Source organism: Calonectris borealis, chromosome 7, assembly GCF_964195595.1.
Source record: "Calonectris borealis chromosome 7, bCalBor7.hap1.2, whole genome shotgun sequence".
NCBI classification, from domain to species: Eukaryota; Metazoa; Chordata; class Aves; order Procellariiformes; family Procellariidae; genus Calonectris; species Calonectris borealis.
The window spans coordinates 11,658,340-11,667,846 of record NC_134318.1 but is presented as its reverse complement, the minus strand read 5'-3'; positions in this window follow the sequence as shown (position 1 = coordinate 11,667,846).

The window sequence follows — 9,507 nt, the reverse complement described above, 5'->3', positions numbered from 1 at the left end:
TTGTGCTGGCAAACTTGTAACGGTGGCCGTGCAGCCACTGCACAACGAGAACAACATCTGGAGCCCATTCCCACATTACTTTCAGGAAACCTACTCATTGAGACGTACACACTGATGTACTCCTTTATTGCTTGTCTTTTTTCAGTTATTTCTTACAGCTCTGCTATAATTACAAGCCCTACCCGTGCCTCCTGAAGTCAGCGGAAGATTCCCATTGGAGTAGTTCCTTTGAAGTTTTTTTTTCCCATAGTCAATTTAGATTTGAATTAACATTACTAATTTTCTACTGTATTAATTTCATCATAAGTCCTTTTATGCAGTTGAGTAATTAATTTCAATTCTCAGTAAGGGCTTTCATTAAAGTATTGCTATTGTTGAAACCCTGTTTCCACAGAAGAATGGGGTGTTCTTCTCTGGAAAGATATTTAAACGGTTCCTCAATTTTAGATAAATAACAGCACGATTGAAATTACTCATTATATACTATTCAATTTAAGTTATAATGTTTCCAGGCCCATATCTAAAATTGAAATAAAGGCTTAACTTTTTTCACAAGCTCATACAGGAACTGCATTGTTTCTGGCTCCTTAGTAGCCAGTTTTGATTTGAATTCACATTGTACATAGATATCTATAATAAAATAATTTAACAAACTGATATGCTCTACTTAATAAATTCGCATTTTAAAATAAATGTAAAGTACAGGTGACAACCTTCATTTTTTTATTTATACATTGCCTCAGCAGCATGAGATTTAATTATTCTATTGAGTTTTATATAGAATGGAAATCTCTTTTGTTCCCTTTTTCGTACATGCCTATGAGGCACTAACCAGCACTACAGCATTTTATGTACATGTATCAAAGACTGTAGGAAAACAGCATGCGAGATCCCAGTTCTCCAGGCTCCACATGGGGAAAGGAGCAGGGAGAAGAGGTTGCCATGTAAAACCTTTGTGCTTTGAAGTTGTTTTTACAAACCTGGTCATAACCCAGATTCTGCAGAGCCAGTACAAACTGGAACCAGCTTGGGGCATCTCAGCATCTACTCTGCTCCTTATATGCAGTGAGGGGGTGAAGAACAGCAGTAGTTCCATGTACTGACCTCCACCCTCCCTCCTGTATCTTCCACCCTGCCTTCCCGAGGCTGGGCTCAGAGATGCCCAGTGCCTTCGTTGCAGCTCCAGGATGCCTTCCCCATGGGATGGTTTCTATGCTATTTCCAAATCCTCTATCCACTGCTAGATCAACGAGAGAGCGCCATCAAAAAAAAAAAAGCAACAACCCTACCCTAATGTATGGGGTGGTTGACAGTGGAAGTTAACTATCCCTGAGGGGGAAAAAAGGACCCGCTCCTAGTGGGCACTGCTGGGCGGTGTGAAGGCTGACCTCGGCTGCAGCACCATCTCGGTCGGTCTGCTCTCGGTGCTGGCTCTTACCGGGGGCCCTCAGAGCCTAAGGCTCTTCTGGAGGGGTTCTGGCTGGTGTTGGGGAAGAAATATAGTGCTGTATGGGGTGCTGTATAAAATGGTATGGTGTCCGAGTATTGACTCCCTACCCTGAAGGCTGAGAATAGGTCTTGACCTCTCCTGGCACACATGTCCAGGCTCTGGAAAACTGAGATAAGTCTACACGTTTATTATTTGACTTCCTACGTTGCTTTTCAGCAAGCAAATTTTTTGCTAGAGAAAGAGCGGAACAGGTATTTATTCTGTGAGAACAAACATGTTTTTTCTGTCTGTGTTTTCAGAAAGAATAAAAGGGCAGCAGTAAACAGCAAAGCTTCAGATTCAATAAGCTACTTAAAGCAGCTGTGCTGATGCCTCCAGCCAGCAACGTGCTCATTTCAACAGCTGCATGGCATAAATAGAAGCTGCTCACTCTTATCTCTCAGCTAAATGCAGGCCTATGGGCTTTAACCCCTGTAAAAATCCTGTACTGTTCCTTCAGGGGAAAGGAATCGTTTCCTAATTGAAATGCCTCTAACCACATATAAAACAAGTTAAATCACCAGGAGATCTGCTATAGCTTCCTCTGGTGTACATACTGAGTGTCCCCGAGGATTCTGCTGGGGTCTGAACTAAGGGAATCTGACCTGCTTACTTACCCCAGTATGGACATTGTCCAGACTACGAAAAATTGTTTAAATATTACAGTTATTCAACTGAACACTTAGCACATTTCCTAAGCATCCACAAAAATATTTCAAAAAGATACCATTACAGCCAAGACTTTGCCATATTTACACTTTCTTGTTGTTTTAAGAGCGTATCCAAGTCTCCTATACACAGACTTCTAGTCCATTAGCCACTTGTACACCGCAGTGGCCTGGCATGCTTCTGCAGTTTGTGAAACTTCCGACTTCGGCAAAATAAGCAATTCCAACGTCAATGCAAGAAGGCCAACGCAAAGCTTCACAGCTGCGTGGGTCACTATAAGGGAAGCATGGCCAGCTCCCTCCCACCCCCAAGTTTGTACGGTGATAGCACAGAGCGCTCTGACGCCAAGCGCCAGAGAAAAACCGGTTTCTGTTGCTAACCGTCAGCAAAGGCAATACACCGAAAGGACTAAATCACAAAAATCACGATGCAGCTCAGCAACCCACTGCCTGACTCTTGCTAAACACAGCATTTGATATACGTGTAAGCAGCGTGTGATCCCAGGCAGGGAACCGTGGACCACAGGCTGAAGAATCTCTGCAAGAGAGTGGTGCTTCCTCTACAGAAGCCAAGATCCACCCAACTGCTGCCTCATGTAAAGAGTTAGTGCCAGATTTAGGGTTTGACGGAAGGGGACCTTGACTTGATATTTCAGAAGCAACTAAAACTCCAGCATAAGTTGTTTTACAGAGTCTTTAGCATTACACTAACAAAGTAAAAAGCAAAATGTTACTTTTAACGCTTGCTTATTTAAAATAATAAGCAAAATATTCCGGCTGCAAAACAAATAGATATTGTCTAGAATTGTTTGTCTTCCTTTAATTTATGTTAAGTAAAATCTTTTACACATAAGAAAAACATTTTGTAAATATAATTTACACTGTCATCTCCTACGTCTCTCATAAATTGCTTTTCAGTTTTTGTTAAATAAGATTCGTAGTTTATTGGATATCCAAATTTGAATGAATTGTTTTTGAGAGTTTCCTAGTGAGGTGTACAGAAAAGAATAGATCTAAAATGTAGAAGTGATTATTGTGGAGTAATTGCCATTTCTTCCTAATGAAGGGAGCTGTTTAACAGCATGCACTGTAATAGAATTTTATTGCATGTACGAACAGGGATGTTAAGTAGTATTTTAAGAGGACAGAACCTGCAGTGCACCTGACACCACTTCTTCAACATAGGAATAAGTTACCCTAATTACACAAAAGATATATTCCAAGATGAGGAATTTTACATGAGAAAAATGAAAATGTGGTTTTGGTGGTCTTTCTTTCCACTACCTGCTAAATTAACAATATTTCAGAGTATTTAATAATGCCTTGCAATCAAAAGTTGAGGCGTGAACTATGAAAGCTTCTTTTAATAGAAAAATCCCAAGGGGCTGTTCATACATTCTCTTCTCAGAGCTGAAAAATGATGATTTATCTATTGCTCTAAAAACTAATTGTGTTTTTCAAATTGAAAAATCATAGCAAAAATAGATGTTACAAGTATTTCCAGATGCAGCCTTGTAATTAGCATCAACAGCTACTTAGTGCATTATGCTAATTATGTTACCAAATACATGCAAATAATATGAAAAAAGGGGGGCGCCATTCTTAGCTGCCTTTACAGTATTGGGCAATTATCCAATTAGACTAAAAGATGCCTCTGGGCTAATCCCTGCCTGGGTGTTCAAGACAGCCAGACGTTTTTAGAAACGTTACTGATTGTCTGGAAATGTAACTTATTTGTAAAACTGCATGAAGTTTAAGGCCAGAGCTGTAAGACCTCCCCAGCCAGATAGGACGCAAGAGGTAGCTGTTAAAGAGAAAGCTTTACCAGTAAGGAGCTGGCGAAACAGAAGTTTCAGGGGACCTGTGACAGGATAGCGAGCTTTTTACCCTTACGTCACTGCTTCAAATCCTGTCCAGATGGGAAATGAAAGTAACTAGAGGCCTTGGCAGCTGGCTGAATGGGTTTGTATTCTCAAACCAGCTTTAACGGGTGAAGTCTCTCCTTCAGACTCCAGGCACTGCGGCAGGCGTGAGCACCTGCTTAGAGCAGGCGTCCTTCCTCGACGCGCTGCGGTTACGATCTCTAGTTACCAGTGCAAAGCCCTTTAAGATACTGAAAAGCGTTCTGCAGTGCATGGAATACGCGCTCTATGGGCCTCACCACACTAAGCGGCCCCATTTGCTTTTTTTCACATTAGCTCAGGATTTGAAATCACAACTGAGGCAAAACTCACTAATCGCTGTCTTTGCCACCATTCGATGGATTCTAATGGGAGCAGGACAGGACCGCTTCATGTTTCAGCTCCATCTCCTCAGACAGCAGACTCGCTGTAAAGTCTATTCCAAACTGAAAAACCGAGACTGGAGTAGCAGTATCAATTACAGGGCTGTCTGTGATTATGTGGCACTAGACTAGAGACCATTACTCCCTTCTCGTCCTGCGCTCCTGGCACATGAAAGCTTCTAGTGTTGCGAGCTGTACTTGGCTGACACACCAGGCATACACCATGGCCCTCAGAGTGCTTTACAATGAATCCTTATTTTGTATGTAGCTATATTATACTGCCCGTGAGAATAAATGGCACAGCTGTTAAGATTTATGGCAGACTGTATGCATGGCTTTATGTTGCTGCTTCCTGAATGTACAGATGCACACACAATTTCTGTCGCAGTATAGAAAGGGGTCATTTTCACCAGCCTTATTAATCCTGAATAAATAATGATGATAATCACCTACTGCAAGCTCAGTTTATAGATTAATTAACCTGCATCTGCTCCCAAGAATCAAGGGCAGAAAAATATTGTCAAAGCACTAAACAATAGCTACCGTTACACTTTCAGGGCATTACACATAATTGCAGTCATACAGCTCTTACTGATGTTAGAGAGAATCATGTGGCTTAAATGCTATGTTAGGCTTTGAAAAATCTAGGAATTAGAAGAATCCATCTGACCTGCTCAGCGTGCTGAGCATTCAAGAGCAGTAGCGAACACTTAGCACAAATAACTGAGGGGAAACAGGTTTAAAAACAGATTTAAAAATTATTGAAGCTCCTAATACGCATTTAAAGATTTGAGTTCTATAGAGATCTCCGGAGAAACCTCTGAAAGAGGCAAATAAAACCAGGGAATTCAAGAATTATTCTAGAAAACAGTACAAGGCCTTAAGGAGGTATGTCACAACTTAATACATAATATAGCAGTACTATTAAGTAATATGTAAACATCACTCAGTGACTCAAGGCCCCAGCTCTGCAAGTGGGTTTATACACAAGCTAATCATCTCTGTTTTCAGAGTCAGAAAATGGCATAATGGTGCTGTTTTCTAAAGCAGGCACTCCATTTTTACTTTTCACTTTGTAACCCACCTTTCACCTCCCTTTTCAGGGCTGTTCTATCCCAGGCAGTGATGCAACACGGTGTAGATCATCTTCCCAATTCTTGCCTTGATACAGTATCTCCAGGGAGGTTACGCTGCAAACAAGCAAATGCACTTATGGCTATAGAGGTTTATATGGTAAACTTCTCTATTTTTGTTTAGATGCTCATTTTATAAATAGTAATGGGGTTCATTTTGTCCATTATTCTTGTGTTTTCTAGCTATCAGTTAGAAGGAGGTATAAGGCAGCCAAAAAACATTAAGTCTTTCTGTCTGCCAGAGGCTTAAATCTAGTACAAAACAAGACATAAGTGACAGAGGTAAGCATAGGAGTACAAAACCAATAAAACAGCATTGCTCATTGTGACAGGCAGCGATCCCAGCACACCAGCAGCATTGTCTAACTCTTAAACCTCTTCATTCGTTGTTGAGACAGGGGATAGTTTGGAAGAGATTCAGATGGAGATTCACATGGACTTTTTTAGTAGAATTTTTACTAATATTTGTTATGGAAAGCCCAGAGGAATTTAAGAAATCTGTTGTACTGAAATAAAACATAGCGAGAGCTTTGCAGCCAAACGGATGGTGAAAGTTGTTGCTGTGGGCCAGTCAGAAGCCAGGTTTGACACCCCACAGCAAAGGGGTCAGAGGCGCCAGACTGTGAAAGCAGTCAAAGGAGAGATCAATAACATCTCACATGCTAGAACAGAGAGGGGTGAAAGATGGGAAACTCAAAACAGGCTTAAAACAAGACAGAGTCCTTGCCTCAGCATGCCCTGAGGATGCAGGAAGGTTTGCTAAGGATGGAGAGGAGCACACTACAGTAACAGATGTGAAGGGGTTACAGTCTGAGCAGGAGGTTTAGTGGGGATGGAAAGGACTGTATCCTTTACAGCTTTCATTCAAGGTCAGCCTATGAAATATAGACCCCTTTTGGACATAAGGATGTTTGCAGAGGTCTAGATGATATCCACACAGTGGATATCTCCCTGAGGCACAGCAGGACAGTGGTGATGCCTGCAGCAGTCAGGAAAAAAAAGAGCTCAAAAGCTGTGCTAGGGTGGACACTGACATGCTGCCAGCAAGACTGGCCAAGGCTTTCATTTGGAGGGAGGGGATAACAGAAGGATGCCGAAGTGTGCACATAAAGACCGTGGTTACCTGGGGCTTTGCAGGCAAGATTTCCTGCAGCCAAGCTGTAGAGGAAGAAAATGGCATTAGAAATCCTGTGATCTTTCCAGCAACCTCTCAGACCATAAGAGAAAGATCTTCCAGCAGACATTGCTGAAGAGTAGACAAAGGGCTAGACAATGACAGCGTCACAGGAAGCGAAGGACAGCTTTTGGGAGGAAGAGCATATGGAGGGATGTGGAAGGCAGAAGGATGAAGAGGGTGTGCTTGATGCGAGCTCTGTGGGGTCTGAGAGGCTTTAGCAGCATGAGGAGAATTAATAGAGAAAAAAACAGAGCCCCAGGGGCAGGCTGGGAGGAAAGGGACTCCAGACAGCAAGGGCAGACAGCAGTCGCATCACAGCAGTAAAGGGAAAAACGGGCAGAAATTGGAGAAGCAGGTGGAGACCACGGATAGGTTTCTAAAGAACATTCTTCCACATTTTATGTTACCAGCTAGCAGATGCAGATTTCACATTGTCAAGGTTGAGTTCCAGCTTCCATTATAACACCTCTTTCTCTCCCTCATCACTTTCTGAAACAAATTCCTTAAGGATTGTAATTTTCCACATTTGGTCGCAGCTTGGAGGGTGAAAGGTGCAGAGTACCGAAGCTCAGCAAATGCATGCAATGCTGGTGGTTCCCCCCCCACCCATACTACATTTCTGCAGATACATACACACATTCATAATTTAGCACACTCCATGCACTATTGATAGTATATTGTTTGACAAATAGCATGCAAGAGAGAGGTGGTATCGTGAGTCATATGAGAAGTGACAGGGTCCATCTGGGCTTTGAACCTCAATTCTGCATTTCTGCACATTTGATTTCAATCTTAAATGCTTGATTATCAGTTTTACTATTCATATAGTAATGAATACAAAACATGAAGACAACAGAATAAATACATTTATATGTGACATATACCTAAAAATATTATTCTAACACTAGATGGAAGAAAGTATTTCCCAGATGTAATGTAAAATTGTTCTAGAATTCCAGCTGAAAAGTGCCACCATTATTTCTTCCTAACCTGTTTTTTCTAGCAATGTATTCTGAAAGTCCTATTTTTTCCTGGTAACAGTTGTATTTCACTTTTCCACACGTTGTTCCTCCCAGATGGGAACACAAAGTTAGACTGGAGAAGTTCAATAGCAATAACATATTTTCTTCAAAAGATGAATGCAGGTCACAACTTCGCAGTGAAATATTAAAGTATTAACCTTGTTTTGCAGAGGGGAAAAAGCTAAAATCCATGGAGGTGTCACAGAATGAGCCAAAATGGGCAGATTTGTTGCCTCCAGCCTTGCGTTCAGCCCCACTGTCGCACCGCTCCAGATGCCGTCCAAGCTCCTTGCTGCAGCAGCCGTGCACAGGGAGGGTGCTCAGCGGGGACGCGGTACCGCTGGCACAGAAGCACGGCAGCCCTTCTCGGGGCAGCCCACGGACTCTGCTAACAACTCAGGAGCCGCACAAGTTCATTTGTAGTGACACTGTGCGTAACCGCTGTAACAAACTTCTTAGACATCACATCGACTGGCCAATACTTCTATCCTCAGATCCGGGACGGCAGAGTAGGGGGAGATTTTCCTGCTACAAGAAGCTGGCAAGGACGGCAGCCTGCTCCAGCAAGTGACCCAAACCTGCGATACGCTCCGTGGGGAGAGCCTCTCCGCAGCTCCAAGGGTTCAGCGGCATTGGTCTGCATATCCTCCCAGACAGGGACCTCTGGAGCATTTATGTATTGGGAGAGCGACTAACACAGCGAGGCCATGCCTAGGGCTTACAGAAATAAGCAGCAATAAGCCAGCAAGTGCAGAGCGTGATCTTTATCCAAGCCTGTGCAAAAAGCCTGTCTGAAAAGAGGTGGAGTAAGGGGGTCTAACACCTCCCAGTGCAGGACAGACAACATCTGGCAATGAGAGGTGGATTACACTAGCTGTGATGTAAGGGAAAGTGAAGTGGCAAGAGGATAAAAATAGTGGGTGAAAATTCCATGTTAATCTTGGAGGATAAACACTTTATATTGATGCTTTCAAGCATTAGCTTTAGATACACATTCTTTGAAGTAAATTCTTTTTTTTTTTAATAATGAAATCACTTCATGACTGCTTTTATGGCTTTGTTTTTACTGAAAGCCTAATTATTGGCATTTATTCATTTCTACAAAAGATGCCATCAAGGATGTGAAACAACATACATTGCTAACTGAATACTGAATAAAAAGGCGGTCATTTACATAACTGACAAGTTTTAAATTGAAATGTTTTAATCACAAAACAAAGCGAATTTGCGTAGAAAGGCAATTTGAGGATATAAGCATTTCTAATTGTTTTTTTGCCTGTTATGGGCCTCTCTGTTATCAGAAGTGCAGCTTTTATCCTCAACTTTGAGCTCAGCCTGACAGCAAAAGAAAACTTTTTTCAATATTAACCTTTCACTTAGTACCCTCTGCTGGCTAAAACAAGCACAGACAGGGAAGTAATGAAAAAGATGCTGAAAAACCATCAGTGACCTTCAGCAGAGATGACCTAATCTGTCACAGGGGAGAAAGCTAACAAGCACACCCAACCCAAAGTAGAAAAATCAATACAATGCAATGCAATGCATCTCTCAAAGCCTGAGCAGATTCTCACAATGCAGGAAATGTCACAAGTGCTCTCAGATGTACCATCAGCCCTACTCACTTTCCTAGCATTAGCTTTTGTTAAAAATAAAATTGCTGCTTAGTCACCTGGAAGGAATAGTGAAAGCCTTAGGTAATTGTCGGCTCCTTCCTCCTCCTACTCAAGGAGGAAT